General features: G+C 41.7%; 2 non-coding genes and 1 pseudogene across 2 annotated transcripts; 2 read left to right on the top strand and 1 right to left on the bottom strand.

Annotated features, from left to right (window-relative positions):
- The first annotated feature begins 4,641 nt into the window (after positions 1-4,641).
- LOC140285270 (U2 spliceosomal RNA) lies at positions 4,642-4,832 on the top strand. Its single transcript, XR_011910366.1, has one exon. It is a non-coding gene; the product is annotated as a U2 spliceosomal RNA (small nuclear RNA).
- Positions 4,833-14,546: 9,714 nt separating this feature from the next.
- Positions 14,547-14,723, bottom strand: LOC140285225 (U2 spliceosomal RNA; annotated as a pseudogene).
- A 4,969-nt stretch (positions 14,724-19,692) lies between these two features.
- On the top strand, positions 19,693-19,883 carry LOC140285282 (U2 spliceosomal RNA). The gene has a single exon (XR_011910377.1). It is a non-coding gene; the product is annotated as a U2 spliceosomal RNA (small nuclear RNA).
- Positions 19,884-27,863: the final 7,980 nt, after the last annotated feature.

Here is a 27,863-nt window from a genome sequence, read left to right on the forward strand (position 1 = left end):
GTTGTCACAGTTCCCAGAGACGTTGTAATCGTTGAGGATTCTATATTCACCCCCTCATTAGAGGCACGTGTTGCAGATTGATGACACTGAATCTTCTTCTCTGTTCATTGCTGGCATCATTCCCAGCATCGTAAGTGTTCGTGGCATTGTTAGCCTCTTCTTCTGGATCTTGATATCGAGCATCCTTTTGTATTTCTGGTTTGTAAGTCCTCTCTCTTCGTTCACCGGAGTCTTCGTCTCTTTGTCCTTGAGTTTGGTGATTTTTTCTTCTTTTGATGCCTTGACACAGTGTGACAGGTGATACCACATGGGAGATCCTTTAACTTGGACTGCTGTCCCTGTGCTGCGAAATGGCTGTGCTGCTCAAATGGTCTCTCCTTCATCATATACACAGTTATTTATACATCACCTTCCACCATGAAGCGTTGTCCCTTTTTGTTTCTCTCTTTGTTCTTAAAATGCTGTTATAAATGTCTAAACCAATCCATTAAACTAGATCATTTTGGCAGTAAAGCGATCTACAATGTGCTTGGTCGCAAAGCTGCTCATCTGTGGTAAACAGCTCTTCAGAAAGGCATTCTTCAATTGATTTCACTCATTTTATGTAATAATTTTGTGATTTCCTACAAAACTACACTTCTTCTCCCATCTGTCTGAGTATTTAATATTGTCTGGGTCCCGTTAAAACATGTATTTTTCCCATCTAATTCCTTGTTTGCTTTAAAACAAGTATTCCCCATTTTATATCCCTTCAGTAGCCAACCAGTTTGTATGGAGTACACTGGAGCAACTTGACTGATCAGTAAAACACTGCTTTTGTTGTCACCGCAAGGCTTCCCCCGTCGGTTGTTTCACTGAGACACTACTGAGTAACTACAACTCAACACAGTTTATACACATAACATTCATATACATACTAACAAACAAACAAACAATAATTTATCGCAATTTTCTCATCTCTGTTTGAACGTACACCCAGGTAAATATTCCTGTAGTCTTCTCATACCGACTGTGGACCCATTCATTGTTTAACTTCACTGTTTTGCAAATCCTAATTGAATATTACACATTGACATTGAACTTTACTGGATAAGCAGGTCTTCATTGCATTCAGCAGCCTATATGTGAGCATTTATTTGTAAGCTGTTCTTCTTTGCATTTATCAGCAGCAAGCAATTCTTCACTGCACATGCATATGTAAATAGTAAAACAATTCCAATGTGTTAGCGAAACCTTCTATATCACAGTGGTTTCTAAGATCTATTTTAAGTTCTTTGCCATCAGTGAGATGACATTGTTTACAAAGTGTGTCAAATTATCACTGAAGATCTTTTCAGGAATTTCAAATCTAGAAATGAGTTATTTTACGCGTGATTTTGCTACTGAGAGTGCATCTGCTTGTGCACATGGAAATATTTCAGACCATTTGGTAAAAACCTCTGTTGTCACTGAGCAGAATCGTTTCCCTTAACATTAATTTAGTTCAATGAAATCTACAAAATAATGAAATAATGAAATCCAAACAAATATGTTGAAAAAGATACACTGGCTTAGGGAATTATCTTCGTTTTGGTCTTAGATTGCCCTGTGGAATGTATTTTGCACATATTTGACCTGCTAGACAAAACTTTATTCATTTATTTATTCTAAAAAAATGTTTTTAATAATTATGCTGTAAAAACCTGGTTCATTATTGCTTCCATCCCTCCTGTTGAGACATGACATGGTCCGTGGCTCAATACTGCAGCATATTTAAACAAATTCTTTGGCAGTATGGTTTTCCTTCCGGTCATTCATACGAGTCTATTGTAGATGGCAATTGAATAACATCTAATAATGCTAAAATATTTGTAGTTTATACATTTAGCTGTGGATGTCAACATACCTGTTTTCCCAATGCTGTGTTAACACATGTACAGTTGAGAAGGCATACTGACTGTCAGTGTAAACGTTAACAACCTTTTTGTTATTTAATTTACAAGCTTCAGTTAAAGCTACCAATTCGACTGCTTGAACAGAGTAATTTTTTGGTAGTGGTTGTTTTAAGAAAACTTCAGTTTCTGTTACTACTGCAAATCCTGTAGCATTTGTGCCATCAGGGTTTTTTTCCTTGATCTGTTGAATAAATATAGTTATTTCTGCATTTTCATAACGTATATCAGTTAAGTCTGGCCTGGGTAAAACACTGATGGTTATTTCTGGCTTTCCATCTGTGGGGTAGGTAGCAGTGTGGATGGATTAAGTGTAGCACATCTCTCGACAACAAGGTGTGGCTGTGAAAGAAGAACTGTTATGTAGGAGAGATGTCTGGTAAAGATATTTTGTTAAGTAACCATATCACAGCCACTGCATGAGGTACCTTAAGTGTTAATGGGTGAAATAACACCATTATTGTTGATGCCTGCACTGCCAATGGCTTCTGGCCATTGATTCAAAAGTACGATCTCGTCCCTTTTTCCCCCTTTCAGTGGACACTGGCCCCTAATTACCGCAATTCAGCAGGGGGTCTTTCATTAGGAGTACTGTGCACGGTTTCAGCTCCGACCCTGGACAGCGGAAAAAACGTTGAGATCTGGTTTGAGGACCCAATTGTTGAGAAAAGTCTCTCAATGAGACTCAGAGTTGCTGGAGTCAGTTAATGCAAAGGTTTAATCTTGCAGCAAGTTCAAGAATGTGTGTGTGTATGGGTGTATGTATGCGAACGTGTGTGAGTTTGTGTGTGTGAGAGTTTAAAGAACCTGTTATCCACAGGCAGGCCTTAACTAGTATGGCACGGGTCCAGCCTGTCTCATCTTTTTTGGAAGGTCCAGCGCTCGGCCGTAACCCTTCTGTCTGTTTGGACTCTCACATACATTCGGTTAATCATAGAAAAACGAGAACAAAACTTTTTAGCCCCTTAAATTCATAAAACAGACATGGTGCAGTTATTTCCATTCTAGAAAATAAGAGTAATCACCACCATTCCTATAAATTCTGGATATTCTAACAATCTGAATCTTTTTTAAATGTTCGATGAAGCCCTTTGCTGTTCTGTTTAGAGACTCAGCTGATCATAAACCAAGTTTTGCTCTTGAACCAAGCTTCTAAACTCTTCACCTTTTTCATTTCTCAGTTAGTATTCACTTTAAAACTGATTAAAAGAAAAATTAAATGAATGCCTATCAACAAATGTGGGATCTAAACTCTAGTGCTTCCTCTAAAATAATTTCCTTTCTCAATTCAGAAATGTGTGTGTGTAAGTCACAACACCCGTGACACCAAAACGGCTTTCTTTTCTCTCTTTTCTCTACACTCTGCACTGTGAGCACACACAACAAATCAGAAAGGCTTTTTTCTCTCTTTTCTACATTATGGACTGTGGGGACACAAAACCGCTCTCTCTTTTTTTTTTTTTGATTGTGTGCCAGGGCGTTGTCTCACGTATTAGATTATGCTTAAGATACGAATGAGTTTATCAGTCACATCAGAATCCATACATACTGATCCTCCCGTAATAAAATGGTCGGATCTTATCAAACACACTTTGTTTCTTGTGACAAGTCAGCGAAACAGCGTATACACGTCAAGACACTGAATCAAGTTTGCCACAAGAACTCATAAGTTTGGCAGTATTGCTCTGCCGTCAGCAATCATACACCCATTTTATTTTCATGAGACATGTGCAGGCACCTGTTCATCTACTGTTCTATCACTATGAATTAGTTTATCTATTATCAATAAGGATACTTCTACAACTACTATCAAAGTATGTCCGGACTTCTTATGTTGTCAGTTGCTATATATGAATAAGTGGGTTGCTACTGAAAAGCATTAAGCATGTCACACAGCCCAAACATATAACATTTCAGGACACACCACACAGTTAACAACCACAGTGAAGCGTGTCAAAGCCCAAACATGTAACATTCAACAGGACACTTACACAACACATTCAAATCAAACAGTCAGACAACATACAAGAACCTATACCCCAGCCGGCATTGCTCCCTGCCTATTTTCCTACAACTCACTATGTGTGCGCACACCTTTATTCACAAACTCTTCAACTTATACTCTTTTACCGAAGCTGCTACAGCTCGATTGGCCAAATACCCTTAGATCCTATTTCGGTGAATTTGACATCTGCCTTGCATGTAACAGATTAGCGGTTTAGCAGTTTTAATTTAGTTTGAGTGAAGGAATTCATTTTATAGCAAAATCCGAAATCGTGAAGAACTCATGGAAGTAAGCTTATTCTCGGATTCCTGAATCTTTAGATTTGCTCTTTCTTTTACTGCAAAGTACAACGTTGAGCAGCACTAATGAGTTGTTTCTATTTTTGGCAGGCTTTACCTTTGCGGATGAAGCCCTTTCTGTCTGTGCAAAAGAAATCTTGTTACTGTGCAGAGTGACTTCTCTGAGTAGAGTCGCCTTACTTGTTGCGACTGTGCCAATGTTCGAAGCTGGAGTGCAAAGTTGTTGCTTGAATGGTGCTCGCTGGAGCGTGCGGTAGTGTAAAGTTATACCATTTAAAAGGGCTGAAGAGTGCTCAGTGCAGCGGGTGGGCCGAGGTGCAAAGTGACACTATGGCCATAAAAATAACACCGCTACAAGTGCGCATTGTGCCAGGAAGGGCCCTCGGACGTGAACCAGTGGACAGTTATCGCTTCTCGGCCTTTTGGCTAAGATCAAGTGTAGTATCTGTTCTTATCAGTTTAATGTCTGATGTGTCCTCTATGCGAGGACTACATATTAAATGGATTTGTATCAATAGGAGTTGAAAAAGGAGCTTGCTCCGTTCACTCCAAGCATCGACCCGGTACTGTAGTGCCCCTGGGAACGGTGCGCTCTCCTCTGCTCTTGTGAAAAAGCAAACAGCGGTGCAGGATGGAGGTTTCAGGGAGCCCAAGATGAAACTTTCTTTTAGTCTGCTGAGAAAAGAGAGTGAATGCGAAGTAGACTTTAACACGGCTCTGGGAGCGAGCCGAGTGCGGGCTAACCAGGAGAATTGCTTGAAAGAAACGCGACACCGAATGAGCGGTCAGAACAAAGCCTCAATACGGTGTTCCTGTGGTGTTTTTATAAAATGCGGTGAAAATAAAGGTGTGAATGCCCCATAGAAAACTAAAAGGTGGAGCGGAAGTGTTCGGCTGCAAGAAGGTGTGAATGTCCGACTATATTTGGTGAAAAGCAGGTGAAGCAAGGTCTGAATGCCCAACCTTACATCATCAAAAGCGAGATCAGAGGTTTTTGGCTGCAAGAAGGCCATAGTTTGCCAAAAGTGGGTAAGGTGCGAATGACCGACTAAATATCAACAAAAGTGGGGGCGGAGGTCTTCGGATGCAAGTGGGTGTGAATATCCCACCATAGAAGTATGGTGGAGAGGAAGCTGTGAATGGCCGACCATGGTTTGCAAAAAGCGGGTGAGAAAAGGTGCGAATGTCCAACCATACATGATCAAAACAGGGAGCGGAGGTGTTTGGCTGCGACAAGATGTGAATGTCCACCCATAATTAATGAAAAGCGGGCAACAAGTAGGTTCGAATGCCCAACCATACATCATCAAAAGCAGGAGTGGATGTGTTCGGCTACAAGAAGGTTTGAATGTCCGAGCATAGTTTGTAAAAAGCTGGTAAGAAAAGGTTCGAATGCCTGAACATACATCATCAAAAGCAGGACTGGATGTGTTCGGCTACAAGAAGGTTTGAATGTCCGACCATAGTTGGTAAAAAGTGGGTATGAAAAGGTTCGAATGCCCAACTTCGGCTGAAAAAAACTGTGTTCGGCTGCAAAAAGGTGTGAATGTTTGACTAAAGTTTGTAAGACAAGGTTCGAATGCCTGACAATGTATGATCAAAAGCGGGAGCGGAGGTGTTCAGCTGCAAGAAGGTCTAAATGTCCATCATTAATTGCTAGAAAACATGAAAGAAAATTTTCGAAAATCAATCTGCACATGATCATAAGTGGGAGAGGAGGTGTTCAGCTGCAAGAAGGTTCGAATGTCCTACCATAATTGCTGAAAAATGTGTTAGAAACGGTAAGAATGCCGGACCATACATCATCAAAAGCTAGAGAGGTGGTGTTCGGCTGCAAGTAGGTGTGAATGTCTGACTAAAGTTCAAATATATTAACAAAAGCGGGAGGAGAGGTCTTCGGATAAGTGGTTGAGAATTTCCAACCATAATCTATAAAATGCGGTGAAAAAAAAGGTGTGATAGAAACCTAAAAGGTGGAGCGGAAGTGTTCGGCTGCAAGAAGGTGTGAATGTCCGTCTATAGTTGGTGAAAAGCAGGAAAAGCAAGGTCTGAATGCCCAATCTTACATCATCAAAAGCGAGATCAGAGGTGTTTGGCGGCAAGAAAACGGGTAAGGTGTGAACGACCGACTAAATATCAACAAAAGTGGGGGCGGAGGTCTTCGGATGCAAGTGGGTGTGAATATCCCACCATACAAGTATGGTGGAGAGGAAGCTGTGAATGTCCGACCATGGTTTGTAAAACGCGGGTAAGACAAGGTGCGAATGTCCGACAATGTATGATCAAAAGAGGGAGCGGAGGTGTTCGGCTGCAAGGTCTGAATTTCCAACCATAATTTGTAAACACCGTTGAAGAAAAGCCTCGAAAGCCCGACTATACACCATCAAAAGCGGGAGCAGAGGTGTTCAGCTGCAAGAAGGTCTGAATGTCCACCAATAATTACTGAAAAATGGGTAAGAAGAGGTGTGAATGCCCAACTATAGATCATCAAAAGCAGAAGTGGATGTGTTCGGCCACAAGAAGGTTTGAATGTCCGACCATAGTTTGTAAAAGGCGGGTAAGAAAAGGTTTGAATGCCCGAACATACACAATCAAAAGAGGGAGCGGAGGTGTTTCGCTGCAAGAAGGTGTGAATGTCCGAGCATAGTTTGTAAAAAGCGGGTAAGAAAAGGTTCGAATGCCCGAACATACACCATCAAAAGAGGGAGCGGAGGTGTTCCGCTGTAAGAAGGTGTGAATGTCCAACCATAGTTGGTAAAAAGCGGGTAAGAAAAGGTTAAAATACCCGACTCTACACAATCAATAGCGGGAGCGGAGTTGTTCGGCTAAAAGAAGGTGTGAAAGTCCGACCATGGTTTGTAAAAAGCGGGTAAGAAAAGGTTCGAATGCAAAAATATACACCATCAAAAGCGGAAGCCGAGGTGTTCGGCTGCAAGTAGGTCTGAATGTCCACCCATAATTAATGAAAAGCGGGCAACAAGTAGGTTCGAATGCCCAACCATACATCAACAAAAGCAGGAGTGGATGTGTTTGGCTACAAGAAGGTTTGAATGTCCGAGCATAGTTTGTAAAAAGCGGGTAAGAAAAGGTGCGAATGCCCGACAATGTATGATCAAAAGAGGGAGTGGAGGTTTTCGGCTACAAGAAGGTTTGAATGTCCAACCATAGTTTGTAAAAAGCGGGTAAGAAAAGGTGCGAATGCCCGAAAATACACCATCAAAAGAGGGAGCGGAGGTGTTCCGCTGTAAGATGGTGCGAATGTCCGACCATAGTTGGTAAAAAGCGGGTAAGAAAAGTTTCGAATGCCCGAATATATACCATCATAAGCGGAAGCGGAGGTGTTCGGCTGCAAGAAGGTGTGAACGTCCGACCAAAGTTTGTAAAAAGCAGTTAAGAAAAGGTTCGAATATCCAACCAAACATAATCAAAAGTGGGAGCAGAGCTGTTCGACTGCAAGTAGGTGTGAATTTCCACCCATAATTCCTGAAAAATGGGTAAGAAAAGGTGCGAATGCCCAACCATACATCATCAAAAGAAGAAGTGGATGTGTTCTGCTACAAGAAGGTTTGAATGTCCGACCATAGCTTGTAAAAAGTGGGTAAGAAAAAGTTCGAATGCTCGAACATACACCATCAAAATTGGGAGCGGAGGTGTTCCGCTGTAAGACGGTGTGAATGTCCGACCATAATTGGTAAAAAGCGGGTAAGAAAAGGTTAAAATACCCGACTGTACACAATCAATAGCGGGAGCGGAGTTGTTCGGCTACAAGAAGGTGTGAAAGTCCGACCATGGTTTGTAAAACGCGGGTAAGACAAGGTGCGAATGCCCGACAATGTATGATCAAAAGAGGGAGCGGAGGTGTTCGGCTGCAAGGTCTGAATTTCCAACAAATAATTACTGAAAAGTGGGTAATAAAAGGTGTGAATGCCCAACTATACATCATAAAAAGCAGAAGTGGATGTGTTCGGCCACAAGAAGGTTTGAATGTCCGACCATAGTTTGTAAAAAGCGGGTAAGAAAAGGTTCGAATGCCCGAACATACACAATCAAAAGAGGGAGCGGAGGGGTTTCGCTGCAAGAAGGTGTGAATGTCCGAGCATAGTTTGTAAAAAGTGGGTAAGAAAAGGTTCGAATGCCAAAATATACACCATCAAAAACGGAAGCCGAGGTGTTCGGCTGCAAGTAGGTGTGAATGTCAGATCATAATTTGCAAAAAGCTGATGAGAAAGGTGTGAATGACCGACAATAATTACTGAAAAATGTGTTAGAAAAGGTAAGAATGCCGGACTATTCATCATCAAAAGCAGAGAAGAGGTGTTCGGATGCAAGAAGCTGTGAATGTCCAGCCATAATTACTCAAAAACGGGTAAGAAAAGGTAGTATTGCCAGACCATAAATGATCAAAACAGGGAGCGGAGGTGTTCCGCTGTAAGAAGGTGTGAATGTCCGACCATAATTGGTAAAAAGGTAAAATACCCGACTGTACACAATCAATAGCGGGAGCGGAGTTGTTTGGCTACTAAAAGGTGTGAAAGTCCGACCATACATCCTCAAAAGCAGAACTGGATGTGTTCGGCTACAAGAAGGTTTGAATGTCCGACCATAGTTTGTAAAAAGCGGGTAAGAAAAGGTTCGAATGCCCAAACATACACCATCAAAAGAGGGAGTGGAGGTGTTCCGCCATAAGAAGGTGTGAATGTCCGACCGTAGTTGGTAAAAAGTTGGTAAGAAAAGGTTAAAATACCCGACTGCACACAATCAATAGCGGGAGCGAATGTGTTCGGCTACAAGAAGGTGTGAAAGTCCGACCATGTTTTGTAAAAAGCGGGTAAGAAAAGGTGCGAATGCCCGACAATGTATGATCAAAAGAGGGAGCGGAGGTTTTCGGCTAAAAGAAGGTCTGAATGTCCAACCATAATTTGTAAAAACCGGGGAAGAAAAGGCTTGAAAGCCCGACTATACACCATCAAAAGCGGGAGCAGAGGGGTTCAGCTGCAAGAAGGTCTGAATGTCCATCAATAATTGCTAGAAAACATGAAAGAAAATTTTCGAATATCAAACCGCACATGATCATAAGTGGGAGCGGAGGTGTTTAGCTGCAAGAAGGTGTGAATGTCCACCCATAATTCCTCAAAAATGGGTAAAAAAAAAAGGTGCGAATGCCCAACCATACATCATCAAAAGCAGGTGTGAATGTCAGATCATAATTTGCAAAAACCTGATGAGAAATGGTGAGAATGCCCGACTATACACCATCAAATGCGGGAGCGGAGGTGTTCGGCTGTGAGTAGGTGTGAATGTCCGACCATACTTGCTGAAAAATATGACAAAGCAGTTTTCACTTGGTTTGAGTGAAGGATTTCATTTTATATCAAAATCCGAAATTGTGTAGAACTCGTGGAAATAAGTTTATTCTCGGATTCCTAAAGGTTTAGTGTTGTTCTTTGGTATACTGCAAAGTAATACTTTTTATTTTGTTGAAACCGATTCAGACATGGATAAATATCAAGGACAAAGCAGTTTTAACTTGGTTTGAGTGAAGGAATTCATTTTATATCAAAATCCGAAATTGTGTAGAACTCGTGGAAATACGTTTATTCTCGGATTCCTAAAGGTTTAGTGTTGTTCTTTAGTATACTGCAAAGTAATACTTTCTATTTTGTTGAAACCGATTAAGTTAAAACTGCTTTGTCCTTCATATTTATCCATGTCATAATAGCTTTAAACAAAAAAGAACGTTGTACTTTGCAGGATAGGAAAGAACAACTCTAAACCTTTTCAGGAATCCGAGAATAAGCTTCTTATCACCAGTTTTACACAATTTCGGATTTTGATATAAAATGAATTCCTTCACTCAAACCAAGTTAAAACTGCTTTGTCCTTCATATTTATCCATGTCTGAATAGGTTTCAACAAAAAAGAAAGTATTAATTTGCAGTATACCAAAGAACAACACTAAACCTTTAGGAATCCGAGAATAAGCTTCTTATCACCAGTTCTACACAATTTCGGATTTTGATATAAAATGAATTCCTTCACTCAAACCAAGTTAAAACTGCTTTGTCCTTAATATTTATCCATGTCTGAATAGGTTTCAACAAAAAAGAAAGTATTACTTTGCAGTATACCAAAGAACAACACTAAACCTTTAGGAATCCGAGAATAAGCTTCTTATCGCCAGTTCTACACAATTTCGGATTTTGACATAAAATGAATTCCTTCACTCAAACCAAGTTAAAACTGCTTTGTCCTTAATATTTATCCGTGTCTGAATAGGTTTCAACAAAAAAGAAAGTATTACTTTACAGTATACCAAAGAACAACACTAAACCTTCGCACCTTTTCTTACCCGCTTTTTACAAACCATGGTCGGACATTCACACCTTCTTGTAGCCGAACACATCCCTTTCCGCTATTGATTGTGTACAGTCGGGTATTTTAACCTTTTCTTACCCGCTTTTTACCAATTATGGTGGGACATTCACACCTTCTTATGGCGGAACACCTCCGCTCCCTGTTTTGATCATTTATGGTCTGGCAATACTACCTTTTCTTACCTGTTTTTGAGTTATTATGGCTGGACATTCACAGCTTCTTGCAGCCGAACACCTCTTCTCCGGCTTTTGATGATGAATGGTCCGGCATTCTTACCTTTTCTAACACATTTTTCAGCAATTATTGTCGGTCATTCACACCTTTCTCATCAGCTTTTTACAAATTATGATCTGACATTCACACCTACTTGCAGCCGAACACCTCGGCTTCCGCTTTTGATGGTGTATACTTTGGCATTCGAACCTTTTCTTACCCGCTTTTTACAAACCATGGTCGGACTTTCATACCTTCTTTTAGCCGAACAACTCCGCTCCCGCTATTGATTGTGTAGAGTTGGGTATTTTAGCCTTTTCTTACCCGCTTTTTACCAACTATGGTCGGACATTCACACCTTCTTACAGCGGAACACCTCCGCTCCCTCTTTTGATGGTGTATGTTCTGGCATTCGAACCTTTTCTTACCCACTTTTTACAAACTATGCTCGGACATTCACACCTTCTTGCAGTGAAACACCTCCGCTCCCTCTTTTGATTGTGTATGTTCGGGCATTCGAACCTTTTCTTACCCGCCTTTTACAAACTATGGTCGGACATTTAAACCTTCTTGTGGCCGAACACATCCACTTCTGCTTGTGATGATGTATAGTTGGGCATTCACACCTTTTCTTACCCATTTTTCAGTAATTATTGGTGGACATTCAGACCTTCTTGCAGCTGAACACCTCCGCTCCCGCTTTTGATGGTGTATAGTCGGGCTTTCGAGCCTTTTCTTCAACGGTGTTTACAAATTATGGTTGGAAATTCAGACCTTGCAGCCGAACAACTCCGCTCCCTCTTTTGATCATACATTGTCGGGCATTCGCACCTTGTCTTACCCGCTTTTTACAAACCATGGTCGGACTTTCACACCTTCTTGTAGCCGAACAACTCCGCTCCCGCTATTGATTGTGTACAGTCCGGTTTTTTAACCTTTTCTTACCCGCTTTTTACCAACTATGGTCGGACATTCGCAGCATCTTACAGCGGAACACCTCCGCTCCCTCTTTTGATGGTGTATGTTCGGGCAATCGAACTTTTTCTTACACGCTTTTTACAAACTATGGTTGGACATTCAAACCTTCTTGTAGCAGAACACATCCACTTCTTCTTTTGATGATGTATGGTTGGGCATTCGCACCTTTTCTTACCCATTTTTCAGGAATTATGGGTGGATATTCACACCTACTTGCAGTCGAACAGCTCTGCTCCCACTTTTGATTATGTTTGGTTGGATATTCGAACCTTTTCTTAACTGCTTTTTACAAACTTTGGTCGGACGTTCACACCTTCTTGCAGCCGAACACCTCCGCTTCCGCTTTTGATGGTATATATTCGGGCATTCGAACCTTTTCTTACCCACTTTTTACCAACTATGGTCGGACATTCACACCGTCTTTCAAGTGTAACACCTCCGCTCCCTCTTTTGATGGTGTATGTTCAGGCATTCGCACCTTTTCTTACCCGCTTTTTACAAACTATGGTCGTACATTCAAACCTTCTTGTAGCCGAAAACCTCCGTTCCCGCTTTTGATGGTGTATAGTCGGGCTTCCGAGCCTTTTCTTCCCCGGTTTTTACAAATTATGGTTGGACATTTAGACCTTCTTGCAGCCGAAAACCTCCGTTCCCTCTTTTGATCATACATTGTCGGGCATTCGCACCTTTTCTTACCCGCTTTTTACAAACCATGGTCGGACTTTCACACCTTCTTGCAGCCGAACACCTCCGCTTCCGCTTTTGATGGTATATATTCGGGCATTCGAACCTTTTCTTACCCACTTTTTACCAACTATGGTCGGACATTCACACCGTCTTTCAAGTGTAACACCTCCGCTCCCTCTTTTGATGGTGTATGTTCGGGCATTCGCACCTTTTCTTACCCGCTTTTTACAAACTATGCTCGGACATTCAAACCTTCTTGTAGCCAAACACATCCACTCCTGCTTTTGTTGATGTATGGTTGGGCATTCGAACCTACTTGTTGCCCGCTTTTCATTAATTATGGGTGGACATTCACACCTTGTCACAGCCAAACACCTCCGCTCCCTGTTTTGATCATGTATGGTTGGACATTCGCACCTTTTCTCACCCGCTTTTTGCAAACTATGGTCGGCCATTCACAGCTTCCTCTCCACCATACTTGTATGGTGGGATATTCACACCCACTTGCATCCGAAGATCTCCGCCCCCACTTTTGTTGATATTTAGTCGGTCATTCACACCTTACCCGTTTTCTTGCCGCCAAACACCTCTGATCTCGCTTTTGATGATGTAAGATTGGGCATTCAGACCTTGCTTTTCCTGCTTTTCACCAACTATAGATGGACATTCACACCTTCTTGCAGCCGAACACTTCCGCTCCACCTTTTAGGTTTCTATCACACCTTTTTTTTCACCGCATTTTATAGATTATGGTTGGAAATTCTCAACCACTCATCCAAAGACCTCTCCTCCCGCTTTTGTTAATATATTTGAACTTTAGTCAGACATTCACACCTACTTGTAGCCGAACACCACCTCTCTAGCTTTTGATGAGGTATGGTCCGGGATTCTTACCGTTTCTAACACATTTTTCAGCAATTATGGTAGGATATTCACACCTTCTTGCAGCTGAACACCTCCTCTCCCACTTATGATCATGTGCGGATTGATTTTCGAAAATTTTCTTTCATGTTTTCTAGCAATTAATTATGGACATTTAGACCTTCTTGCAGCTGAACACCTCCGCTCCCGCTTTTGATCATACATTGTCAGGCATTCGCACCTTGTCTTACCCGCTTTTTACAAACTTTAGTCGAACATTCACACCTTTTTGCAGCCGAACACAGTTTTTTGCAGCCGAATTTGGGCATTCGCACCTTTTCATACCCACTTTTTACCAACTATGGTCGGACATTCACACCGTCTTACAGCGGAACACCTCCGCTCCCTCTTTTGATGGTGTATGTTCGGGCATTCGAACCTTTTCTTACCCGCTTTTTACAAACTATGCTCGGACATTCAAACCTTCTTGTAGCCGAACACATCCACTCCTGCTTTTGATGATGTATGGTATGGCATTCGAACCTACTTGTTGCCCGCTTTTCATTAATTATGGGTGGACATTCACACCTTGTCGCAGCCAAACACCCTGTTTCGATCATGTATGGTTGGACATTCGCACCTTTTCTCACCCGCTTTTTGCAAACTATGGTCGGCCATTCACAGCTTCCTCTCCACCATACTTGTATGGTGGGATATTCACACCCACTTGCATCCGAAGACCTCCGCCCCCACTTTTGTTGATATTTAGTCGGTCATTCGCACCTTACCCGCTTTTGGCAAACTATGGCCTTCTTGCAGCCAAAAACCTCTGATCTCGCTTTTGATGATGTAAGGTTGGGCATTCAGACCTTGCTTCACCTGCTTTTCACCAAATATAGTCGGACATTCACACCTTCTTGCAGCCGAACACTTCCGCTCCACCTTTTAGTTTTCTATGGGGCATTCACACCTTTATTTTCACCGCATTTTATAAAAACACCACAGGAACACCGTATTGAGGCTTTGTTCTGACCGCTCATTCGGTGTCGCGTTTCTTTCAAGCATTTCTCCTGGTTAGCCCGCACTCGGCTCGCTCCCAGAGCCGTGTTAAAGTCTACTTCGCATTCACTCTCTTTTCTCAGCAGACTAAAAGAAACTTCCATCCTGCACCGCTGTTAGCTTTTTCACAACAGCAGAGGAGAGCGCACCGTTCCCAGCGGCACTGCAGTACCGGGTCGATGCTTGGAGTGAACGGAGCAAGCTCCTTTTTCAACTCCTATTGATAAAAATCCATTTAATATGTAGTCCTTGCATAGACATATCACATATTAAACTGATAAGTACAGATGGATTATGTGCAATTAGTAAAGAGAGTAGAGGACGATCTCTCTCGTTGGAAGTCCTTACCTATATCACTTATGGGGAGAGTTACAACCATTAAAATGATGATACTACCAAAAGTTAACTATTTGTTCTCAATGATCCCCATAAAACTATCTGCTACTTGGTTTAAGTCACTAGATTCATGCATCTCCAAATTTCTGTGGAAAAACAAACCACCACGTATTAGTTTAAAAACCCTACAGAAGACCAAGGACAGTGGTGGATTAGATTTACCTCATTTTCAGCACTATTCCTTAGCCAATAGGTTACAATATATATCAAAATGGTTTAAACCTTGTTGTTGTCACAGTTCCCAGAGACGTTGTAATCGTTGAGGATTCTATATTCACCCCCTCATTAGAGGCACGTGTTGCAGATTGATGACACTGAATCTTCTTCTCTGTTCATTGCTGGCATCATTCCCAGCATCGTAAGTGTTCGTGGCATTGTTAGCCTCTTCTTCTGGATCTTGATATCGAGCATCCTTTTGTATTTCTGGTTTGTAAGTCCTCTCTCTTCGTTCACCGGAGTCTTCGTCTCTTTGTCCTTGAGTTTGGTGATTTTTTCTTCTTTTGATGCCTTGACAGTGTGACAGGTGATACCACATGGGAGATCCTTTAACTTGAACTGCTGTCCCTGTGCTGCGAAATGGCTGTGCTGCTCAAATGGTCTCTCCTTCATCATATACACAGTTATTTATACATCACCTTCCACCATGAAGCGTTGTCCCTTTTTGTTTCTCTCTTTGTTCTTAAAATGCTGTTATAAATGTCTAAACCAATCCATTAAACTAGATCATTTTGGCAGTAAAGCGATCTACAATGTGCTTGGTCGCAAAGCTGCTCATCTGTGGTAAACAGCTCTCCAGAAAGGCATTCTTCAATTGATTTCACTCATTTTATGTAATAATTTTGTGATTTCCTACAAAACTACACTTCTTCTCCCATCTGTCTGAGTATTTAATATTGTCTGGGTCCCGTTAAAACATGTATTTTTCCCATCTAATTCCTTGTTTGCTTTAAAACAAGTATTCCCCATTTTCTATCCCTTCAGTAGCCAACCAGTTTGTATGGAGTACAGTGGAGCAACTTGACTGATCAGTAAAACACTGCTTTTGTTGTCACCGCAAGGCTTCCCCCGTCGGTTGTTTCACTGAGACACTACTGAGTAACTACAACTCAACACAGTTTATACACATAACATTCATATACATACTAACAAACAAACAAACAATAATTTACAATAATTTGAACGTACACCCAGGTAAATATTCCTGTAGTCTTCTCATACCGACTATGGACCCATTCATTGTTTAACTTCACTGTTTTGCAAATCCTAATTGGATATTACACATTGACATTGAACTTTACTGGATACGCAGGTCTTCATTGCATTCAGCAGCCTATATGTGAGCATTTATGTGTAAGCTGTTCTTCTTTGCATTTATCAGCAGCAAGCAATTCTTCACTGCACATGCATATGTAAATAGTAAAACAATTCCAATGTGTTAGCGAAACCTTCTATATCACAGTGGTTTCTAAGGTCTATTTTAAGTTCTTTGCCATCAGTGAGATGACATTGTTTACAAAGTGTGTCAAATTATCACTGAAGATCTTTTCAGGAATTTCAAATCTAGAAATGAGTTATTTTACGCGTGATTTTGCTACTGAGAGTGCATCTGCTTGTGCACATGGAAATATTTCAGACCATTTGGTAAAAACCTCTGTTGTCACTGAGCAGAATCGTTTCCCTTAACATTAATTTAGTTCAATGAAATCTACAAAATAATGAAATAATGAAATCCAAACAAATATGTTGAAAAAGATACACTGGCTTAGGGAATTATCTTCGTTTTGGTCTTAGATTGCCCTGTGGAATGTATTTTGCACATATTTGACCTGCTAGACAAAACTTTATTCATTTATTTATTCTAAAAAAATGTTTTTAATAATTAGTAAAACCATATGCTGTAAAAACCTGGTTCATTATTGCTTCCATCCCTCCTGTTGAGACATGACATGGTCCGTGGCTCAATACTGCAGCATATTTAAACAAATTCTTTGGCAGTATGGTTTTCCTTCCGGTCATTCATACGAGTCTATTGTAGATGGCAATTGAATAACATCTAATAATGCTAAAATATTTGTAGTTTATACATTTAGCTGTGGATGTCAACATACCTGTTTTTCCAATGCTGTGTTAACACATGTACAGTTGAGAAGGCATACTGACTGTCAGTGTAAACGTTAACAACCTTTTTGTTATTTAATTTACAAGCTTCAGTTAAAGCTACCAATTCGACTGCTTGAACAGAGTAATTTTTTGGTAGTGGTTGTTTTAAGAAAACTTCAGTTTCTGTTACTACTGCAAATCCTGTAGCATTTGTGCCATCAGGGTTTTTTTCCTTGATCTGTTGAATAAATATAGTTATTTCTGCATTTTCATAATGTATATCAGTTAAGTCTGGCCTGGGTAAAACACTGATGGTTATTTCTGACATGCAATCATGAGGCTTTCCATCTGTGGGGTAGGTAGCAGTGTGGATGGATTAAGTGTAGCACATCTCTCGACAACAAGGTGTGGCTGTGAAAGAAGAACTGTTATGTAGGAGAGATGTCTGGTAAAGATATTTTGTTAAGTAACCATATCACAGCCACTGCATGAGGTACCTTAAGTGTTAATGGGTGAAATAACACCATTATTGTTGATGCCTGCACTGCCAATGGCTTCTGGCCATTGATTCAAAAGTACGATCTCGTCCCTTTTTCCCCTTTCAGTGGACACTGGCCCCTAATTACCGCAATTCAGCAGGGGGTCTTTCATTAGGAGTACTGGACTCCCCCGTGCACGGTTTCAGCTCCGACCCTGGACAGCGGAAAAAACTTTGAGATCTGGTTTGAGGACCCAATTGTTGAGAAAAGTCTCTCAATGAGACTCAGAGTTGCTGGAGTCAGTTAATGCAAAGGTTTAATCTTGCAGCAAGTTCAAGAATGTGTGTGTGTATGGGTGTATGTGTGCGAACGTGTGTGAGTTTGTGTGTGTGAGAGTTTAAAGAACCTGTAATCCACAGGCAGGCCTTAACTAGTATGGCACGGGTCCAGCCTGTCTCATCTTTTTTGGAAGGTCCAGCGCTCGGCCGTAACCCTTCTGTCTGTTTGGACTCTCACATACATTCGGTTAATCATAGAAAAACGAGAACAAAACTTTTTAGCCCCTTAAATTCATAAAACAGACATGGTGCAGTTATTTCCATTCTAGAAAATAAGAGTAATCACCACCATTCCTATAAATTCTGGATATTCTAACAATCTGAATCTTTTTTAAATGTTCGATGAAGCCCTTTGCTGTTCTGTTTAGAGACTCAGCTGATCATAAACCAAGTTTTGCTCTTGAACCAAGCTTCTAAACTCTTCACCTTTTTCATTTCTCAGTTAGTATTCACTTTAAAACTGATTAAAAGAAAAATTAAATGAATGCCTATCAACAAATGTGGGATCTAAACTGTAGTGCTTCCTCTAAAATAATTTCCTTTCTCAATTCAGAAATGTGTGTGTGTAAGTCACAACACCCGTGACACCAAAACGGCTTTCTTTTCTCTCTTTTCTCTACACTCTGCACTGTGAGCACACACAACAAATCAGAAAGGCTTTTTTCTCTCTTTTCTACATTATGGACTGTGGGGACACAAAACCGCTCTCTCTTTTTTTTTTTTTGATTGTGTGCCAGGGCGTTGTCTCACGTATTAGATTATGCTTAAGATACGAATGAGTTTATCAGTCACATCAGAATCCATACATACTGATCCTCCCGTAATAAAATGGTCGGATCTTATCAAACACACTTTGTTTCTTGTGACAAGTCAGCGAAACAGCGTATACACGTCAAGACACTGAATCAAGTTTGCCACAAGAACTCATAAGTTTGGCAGTATTGCTCTGCCGTCAGCAATCATACACCCATTTTATTTTCATGAGACATGTGCAGGCACCTGTTCATCTACTGTTCTATCACTATGAATTAGTTTATCTATTATCAATAAGGATACTTCTACAACTACTATCAAAGTATGTCCGGACTTCTTATGTTGTCAGTTGCTATATATGAATAAGTGGGTTGCTACTGAAAAGCATTAAGCATGTCACACAGCCCAAACATATAACATTTCAGGACACACCACACAGTTAACAACCACAGTGAAGCGTGTCAAAGCCCAAACATGTAACATTCAACAGGACACTTACACAACACATTCAAATCAAACAGTCAGACAACATACAAGAACCTATACCCCAGCCGGCATTGCTCCCTGCCTATTTTCCTACAACTCACTATGTGTGCGCACACCTTTATTCACAAACTCTTCAACTTATACTCTTTTACCGAAGCTGCTACAGCTCGATTGGCCAAATACCCTTAGATCCTATTTCGGTGAATTTGACATCTGCCTTGCATGTAACAGATTAGCGGTTTAGCAGTTTTAATTTAGTTTGAGTGAAGGAATTCATTTTATAGCAAAATCCGAAATCGTGAAGAACTCATGGAAGTAAGCTTATTCTCGGATTCCTGAATCTTTAGATTTGCTCTTTCTTTTACTGCAAAGTACAACGTTGAGCAGCACTAATGAGTTGTTTCTATTTTTGGCAGGCTTTACCTTTGCGGATGAAGCCCTTTCTGTCTGTGCAAAAGAAATCTTGTTACTGTGCAGAGTGACTTCTCTGAGTAGAGTCGCCTTACTTGTTGCGACTGTGCCAATGTTCGAAGCTGGAGTGCAAAGTTGTTGCTTGAATGGTGCTCGCTGGAGCGTGCGGTAGTGTAAAGTTATACCATTTAAAAGGGCTGAAGAGTGCTCAGTGCAGCGGGTGGGCCGAGGTGCAAAGTGACACTATGGCCATAAAAAGAACACCGCTACAAGTGCGCATTGTGCCAGGAAGGGCCCTCGGACGTGAACCAGTGGACAGTTATCGCTTCTCGGCCTTTTGGCTAAGATCAAGTGTAGTATCTGTTCTTATCAGTTTAATGTCTGATGTGTCCTCTATGCGAGGACTACATATTAAATGGATTTGTATCAATAGGAGTTGAAAAAGGAGCTTGCTCCGTTCACTCCAAGCATCGACCCGGTACTGTAGTGCCCCTGGGAACGGTGCGCTCTCCTCTGCTCTTGTGAAAAAGCAAACAGCGGTGCAGGATGGAGGTTTCAGGGAGCCCAAGATGAAACTTTCTTTTAGTCTGCTGAGAAAAGAGAGTGAATGCGAAGTAGACTTTAACACGGCTCTGGGAGCGAGCCGAGTGCGGGCTAACCAGGAGAATTGCTTGAAAGAAACGCGACACCGAATGAGCGGTCAGAACAAAGCCTCAATACGGTGTTCCTGTGGTGTTTTTATAAAATGCGGTGAAAAAAAAGGTGTGAATGCCCCATAGAAAACTAAAAGGTGGAGCGGAAGTGTTCGGCTGCAAGAAGGTGTGAATGTCCGACTATATTTGGTGAAAAGCAGGTGAAGCAAGGTCTGAATGCCCAACCTTACATCATCAAAAGCGAGATCAGAGGTTTTTGGCTGCAAGAAGGCCATAGTTTGCCAAAAGTGGGTAAGGTGCGAATGACCGACTAAATATCAACAAAAGTGGGGGCGGAGGTCTTCGGATGCAAGTGGGTGTGAATATCCCACCATAGAAGTATGGTGGAGAGGAAGCTGTGAATGGCCGACCATAGTTTGCAAAAAGCGGGTGAGAAAAGGTGCGAATGTCCAACCATACATGATCAAAACAGGGAGCGGAGGTGTTTGGCTGCGACAAGGTGTGAATGTCCACCCATAATTAATGAAAAGCGGGCAACAAGTAGGTTCGAATGCCCAACCATACATCATCAAAAGCAGGAGTGGATGTGTTCGGCTACAAGAAGGTTTGAATGTCCGAGCATAGTTTGTAAAAAGTGGGTATGAAAAGGTTCGAATGCCCAAGTTCGGCTGAAAAAAACTGTGTTCGGCTGCAAAAAGGTGTGAATGTTTGACTAAAGTTTGTAAGACAAGGTTCGAATGCCTGACAATGTATGATCAAAAGCGGGAGCGGAGGTGTTCAGCTGCAAGAAGGTCTAAATGTCCATCATTAATTGCTAGAAAACATGAAAGAAAATTTTCGAAAATCAATCTGCACATGATCATAAGTGGGAGAGGAGGTGTTCAGCTGCAAGAAGGTGTGAATGTCCTACCATAATTGCTGAAAAATGTGTTAGAAACGGTAAGAATGCCGGACCATACATCATCAAAAGCTAGAGAGGTGGTGTTCGGCTGCAAGTAGGTGTGAATGTCTGACTAAAGTTCAAATATATTAACAAAAGCGGGAGGAGAGGTCTTCGGATGAGTGGTTGAGAATTTCCAACCATAATCTATAAAATGCGGTGAAAAAAAAGGTGTGATAGAAACCTAAAAGGTGGAGCGGAAGTGTTCGGCTGCAAGAAGGTGTGAATGTCCGTCTATAGTTGGTGAAAAGCAGGAAAAGCAAGGTCTGAATGCCGAATCTTACATCATCAAAAGCGAGATCAGAGGTGTTTGGCTGCAAGAAAACGGGTAAGGTGTGAACGACCGACTAAATATCAACAAAAGTGGGGGCGGAGGTCTTCGGATGCAAGTGGGTGTGAATATCCCACCATACAAGTATGGTGGAGAGGAAGCTGTGAATGTCCGACCATGGTTTGTAAAACGCGGGTAAGACAAGGTGCGAATGTCCGACAATGTATGATCAAAAGAGGGAGCGGAGGTGTTTGGCTGCAAGGTCTGAATTTCCAACCATAATTTGTAAACACCGTTGAAGAAAAGCCTCGAAAGCCCGACTATACACCATCAAAAGCGGGAGCAGAGGTGTTCAGCTGCAAGAAGGTCTGAATGTCCACCAATAATTACTGAAAAATGGGTAAGAAGAGGTGTGAATGCCCAACTATACATCATCAAAAGCAGAAGTGGATGTGTTCGGCCACAAGAAGGTTTGAATGTCCGACCATAGTTTGTAAAAGGCGGGTAAGAAAAGGTTTGAATGCCCGAACATACACAATCAAAAGAGGGAGCGGAGGTGTTTCGCTGCAAGAAGGTGTGAATGTCCGAGCATAGTTTGTAAAAAGCGGGTAAGAAAAGGTTCGAATGCCCGAACATACACCATCAAAAGAGGGAGCGGAGGTGTTCCGCTGTAAGAAGGTGTGAATGTCCAACCATAGTTGGTAAAAAGCGGGTAAGAAAAGGTTAAAATACCCGACTCTACACAATCAATAGCGGGAGCGGAGTTGTTCGGCTAAAAGAAGGTGTGAAAGTCCGACCATGGTTTGTAAAAAGCGGGTAAGAAAAGGTTCGAATGCAAAAATATACACCATCAAAAGCGGAAGCCGAGGTGTTCGGCTGCAAGTAGGTCTGAATGTCCACCCATAATTAATGAAAAGTGGGCAACAAGTAGGTTCGAATGCCCAACCATACATCAACAAAAGCAGGAGTGGATGTGTTTGGCTACAAGAAGGTTTGAATGTCCGAGCATAGTTTTTAAAAAGCGGGTAAGAAAAGGTGCGAATGCCCGACAATGTATGATCAAAAGAGGGAGTGGAGGTTTTCGGCTACAAGAAGGTTTGAATGTCCAACCATAGTTTGTAAAAAGCGGGTAAGAAAAGGTGCGAATGCCCGAAAATACACCATCAAAAGAGGGAGCGGAGGTGTTCCGCTGTAAGATGGTGCGAATGTCCGACCATAGTTGGTAAAAAGCGGGTAAGAAAAGGTTCGAATGCCCGAATATATACCATCATAAGCGGAAGCGGAGGTGTTCGGCTGCAAGAAGGTGTGAACGTCCGACTAAAGTTTGTAAAAAGCAGTTAAGAAAAGGTTCGAAAATCCAACCAAACATAATCAAAAGTGGGAGCAGAGCTGTTCGACTGCAAGTAGGTGTGAATTTCCACCCATAATTCCTGAAAAATGGGTAAGAAAAGGTGCGAATGCCCAACCATACATCATCAAAAGAAGAAGTGGATGTGTTCTGCTACAAGAAGGTTTGAATGTCCGACCATAGCTTGTAAAAAGTGGGTAAGAAAAAGTTCGAATGCTCGAACATACACCATCAAAATTGGGAGCGGAGGTGTTCCGCTGTAAGACGGTGTGAATGTCCGACCATAATTGGTAAAAAGCGGGTAAGAAAAGGTTAGAATACCCGACTGTACACAATCAATAGCGGGAGCGGAGTTGTTCGGCTACAAGAAGGTGTGAAAGTCCGACCATGGTTTGTAAAACGCGGGTAAGACAAGGTGCGAATGCCCGACAATGTATGATCAAAAGAGGGAGCGGAGGTGTTCGGCTGCAAGGTCTGAATTTCCAACCATAATTTGTAAACACCGTTGAAGAAAAGCCTCGAAAGCCCGACTATACACCATCAAAAGCGGGAGCAGAGGTGTTCAGCTGCAAGAAGGTCTGAATGTCCACCAATAATTACTGAGAAATGGGTAAGAAAAGGTGTGAATGCCCAACTATACATCATCACAAGCAGAGGTGGATGTGTTCGGCCACAAGAAGGTTTGAATGTCCGACCATAGTTTGTAAAAGGCGGGTAAGAAAAGGTTTGAATGCCCGAACCTACACAATCAAAAGAGGGAGCGGAGGTGTTTCGCTGCAAGAAGGTGTGAATATCCGAGCATAGTTTGTAAAAAGTGGGTAAGAAAAGGTTCGAATGCCAGAACATACACCATCAAAAGAGGGAGCGGAGGGTTTCCGCTGTAAGAAGGTGTGAATGTCCGACCATAGTTGGTAAAAAGCGGGTAAGAAAAGGTTAAAATACCCGACTCTACACAATCAATAGCGGGAGCGGAGTTGTTCGGCTAAAAGAAAGTGTGAAAGTCCGACCATGGTTTGTAAAAAGCGGGTAAGAAAAGGTTCGAATGCAAAAATACACACCATCAAAAGCGGAAGCCGAGGTGTTCGGCTGCAAGTAGGTGTGAATGTCCACCCATAATTAATGAAAAGCGGGCAACAAGTAGGTTCGAATGCCCAACCATACATCAACAAAAGCAGGAGTGGATGTGTTTGGCTACAAGAAGGTTTGAATGTCCGAGCATAGTTTGTAAAAAGCGGGTAAGAAAAGGTGCGAATGCCCGACAATGTATGATCAAAAGAGGGAGTGGAGGTTTTCGGCTACAAGAAGGTTTGAATGTCCAACCATAGTTTGTAAAAAGCGGGTAAGAAAAGGTGCGAATGCCCGAAAATACACCATCAAAAGAGGGAGCGGAGGTGTTCCGCTGTAAGATGGTGCGAATGTCCGACCATAGTTGGTAAAAAGCGGGTAAGAAAAGGTTCGAATGCCCGAATATATACCATCAAAAGCGGAAACGGAGGTGTTCGGCTGCAAGAAGGTGTGAACGTCCGACCAAAGTTTGTAAAAAGCAGTTAAGAAAAGGTTCGAATATCCAACCAAACATAATCAAAAGTGGGAGCAGAGCTGTTCGACTGCAAGTAGGTGTGAATGTCCACCCATAATTCCTGAAAAATGGGTAAGAAAAGGTGCGAATGCCCGAACATACACCATCAAAAGAGGGAGCGGAGGTGTTCCGCTGTAAGACGGTGTGAAAGTCCGACCATGGTTTGTAAAACGCGGGTAAGACAAGGTGCGAATGCCCGACAATGTATAATCAAAAGAGGGAGCGGAGGTGTTCGGCTGCAAGGTCTGAATTTCCAACCAATAATTACTGAAAAATGGGTAAGAAAAGGTGTGAATGCCCAACTATACATCATAAAAAGCAGAAGTGGATGTGTTCGGCCACAAGAAGGTTTGAATGTCCGACCATAGTTTCTAAAAAGCGGGTAAGAAAAGGTTCGAATGCCCGAACATACACAATCAAAAGAGGGAGCGGAGGGGTTTCGCTGCAAGAAGGTGTGAATGTCCGAGCATAGTTTGTAAAAAGTGGGTAAGAAAAGGTTCGAATGCCAAAATATACACCATCAAAAACGGAAGCCGAGGTGTTCGGCTGCAAGTAGGTGTGAATGTCAGATCATAATTTGCAAAAAGCTGATGAGAAAGGTGTGAATGACCGACAATAATTACTGAAAAATGTGTTAGAAAAGGTAAGAATGCCGGACTATTCATCATCAAAAGCAGAGAAGAGGTGTTCGGATGCAAGAAGCTGTGAATGTCTAGCCATAATTACTCAAAAACGGTTAAGAAAAGGTAGTATTGCCAGACCATAAATGATCAAAACAGGGAGCGGAGGTGTTCCGCTGTAAGAAGGTGTGAATGTCCAACAATAATTGGTAAAAAGCGGGTAAGAAAAGGTTAAAATACCCGACTGTACACAATCAATAGTGGGAGCGGAGTTGTTTGGCTACTAAAAGGTGTGAAAGTCCGACCATACATCCTCAAAAGCAGAACTGGATGTGTTCGGCTACAAGAAGGTTTGAATGTCCGACCAATTTTCTTACAAATTTCGGATTTTGATATAAAATGAATTCCTTCACTCAAACCAAGTGAAAACTGCTTTGTCATATTTTTCAGCAAGTATGGTCGGACATTCACACCTACTCACAGCCGAACACCTCCGCTCCCGCATTTGATGGTGTATAGTCGGGCATTCTCACCATTTCTCATCAGGTTTTTGCAAATTATGATCTGACATTCACACATGCTTTTGATGTTGTATGGTTGGGCATTCGCACCTTTTTTTACCCATTTTTCAGGAATTATGGGTGGACATTCACACCATCTTGCAGCTGAACACCTCCTCTCCCGCATATGATCATGTGCGGTTTGATATTCGAACATTTTCTTTCATGTTTTCTAGCAATTATTGATGGACATTGAGACCTTCTTGCAGCTGAACACCTCTGCTCCCGCTTTTGATGGTGTATAGTCGGGCTTTCGAGCCTTTTCTTCCCCGGTTTTTACAAATTATGGTTGGACATTCAGACCTTCTTGCAGCCGAAAACCTCCGCTCCCTCTTTTGATCATACATTGTCGGGCATTCGCACCTTTTCTTAACCACTTTTTACAAAACATGGTTGGACTTTCACACTTTCTTGTAGCCGAACACATCCCTTCCCGCTATTGATTGTGTACAGTCGGGTATTTTAACCTTTTCTTACCCGCTTTTTACCAACTACGGTCGGACATTCACACCTTCTTATGGCGGAACACGAGGTACCTTAAGTGTTAATGGGTGAAATAACACCATTATTGTTGATGCCTGCACTGCCAATGGCTTCTGGCCATTGATTCAAAAGTACGATCTCGTCCCTTTTTCCCCCTTTCAGTGGACACTGGCCCCTAATTACCGCAATTCAGCAGGGGGTCTTTCATTAGGAGTACTGTGCACGGTTTCAGCTCCGACCCTGGACAGCGGAAAAAACGTTGAGATCTGGTTTGAGGACCCAATTGTTGAGAAAAGTCTCTCAATGAGACTCAGAGTTGCTGGAGTCAGTTAATGCAAAGGTTTAATCTTGCAGCAAGTTCAAGAATGTGTGTGTGTATGGGTGTATGTATGCGAACGTGTGTGAGTTTGTGTGTGTGAGAGTTTAAAGAACCTGTTATCCACAGGCAGGCCTTAACTAGTATGGCACGGGTCCAGCCTGTCTCATCTTTTTTGGAAGGTCCAGCGCTCGGCCGTAACCCTTCTGTCTGTTTGGACTCTCACATACATTCGGTTAATCATAGAAAAACGAGAACAAAACTTTTTAGCCCCTTAAATTCATAAAACAGACATGGTGCAGTTATTTCCATTCTAGAAAATAAGAGTAATCACCACCATTCCTATAAATTCTGGATATTCTAACAATCTGAATCTTTTTTAAATGTTCGATGAAGCCCTTTGCTGTTCTGTTTAGAGACTCAGCTGATCATAAACCAAGTTTTGCTCTTGAACCAAGCTTCTAAACTCTTCACCTTTTTCATTTCTCAGTTAGTATTCACTTTAAAACTGATTAAAAGAAAAATTAAATGAATGCCTGTCAACAAATGTGGGATCTAAACTCTAGTGCTTCCTCTAAAATAATTTCCTTTCTCAATTCAGAAATGTGTGTGTGTAAGTCACAACACCCGTGACACCAAAACGGCTTTCTTTTCTCTCTTTTCTCTACACTCTGCACTGTGAGCACACACAACAAATCAGAAAGGCTTTTTTCTCTCTTTTCTACATTATGGACTGTGGGGACACAAAACCGCTCTCTCTTTTTTTTTTTTTGATTGTGTGCCAGGGCGTTGTCTCACGTATTAGATTATGCTTAAGATACGAATGAGTTTATCAGTCACATCAGAATCCATACATACTGATCCTCCCGTAATAAAATGGTCGGATCTTATCAAACACACTTTGTTTCTTGTGACAAGTCAGCGAAACAGCGTATACACGTCAAGACACTGAATCAAGTTTGCCACAAGAACTCATAAGTTTGGCAGTATTGCTCTGCCGTCAGCAATCATACACCCATTTTATTTTCATGAGACATGTGCAGGCACCTGTTCATCTACTGTTCTATCACTATGAATTAGTTTATCTATTATCAATAAGGATACTTCTACAACTACTATCAAAGTATGTCCGGACTTCTTATGTTGTCAGTTGCTATATATGAATAAGTGGGTTGCTACTGAAAAGCATTAAGCATGTCACACAGCCCAAACATATAACATTTCAGGACACACCACACAGTTAACAACCACAGTGAAGCGTGTCAAAGCCCAAACATGTAACATTCAACAGGACACTTACACAACACATTCAAATCAAACAGTCAGACAACATACAAGAACCTATACCCCAGCCGGCATTGCTCCCTGCCTATTTTCCTACAACTCACTATGTGTGCGCACACCTTTATTCACAAACTCTTCAACTTATACTCTTTTACCGAAGCTGCTACAGCTCGATTGGCCAAATACCCTTAGATCCTATTTCGGTGAATTTGACATCTGCCTTGCATGTAACAGATTAGCGGTTTAGCAGTTTTAATTTAGTTTGAGTGAAGGAATTCATTTTATAGCAAAATCCGAAATCGTGAAGAACTCATGGAAGTAAGCTTATTCTCGGATTCCTGAATCTTTAGATTTGTTCTTTCTTTTACTGCAAAGTACAACGTTGAGCAGCACTAATGAGTTGTTTCTATTTTTGGCAGCCTTTACCTTTGCGGATGA

Source organism: Leuresthes tenuis, unplaced genomic scaffold (genome assembly GCF_036924035.1).
Source record: "Leuresthes tenuis unplaced genomic scaffold, fLeuTen1.0.hap1 SCAF_34, whole genome shotgun sequence".
Classification (NCBI taxonomy): Eukaryota; Metazoa; Chordata; class Actinopteri; order Atheriniformes; family Atherinopsidae; genus Leuresthes; species Leuresthes tenuis.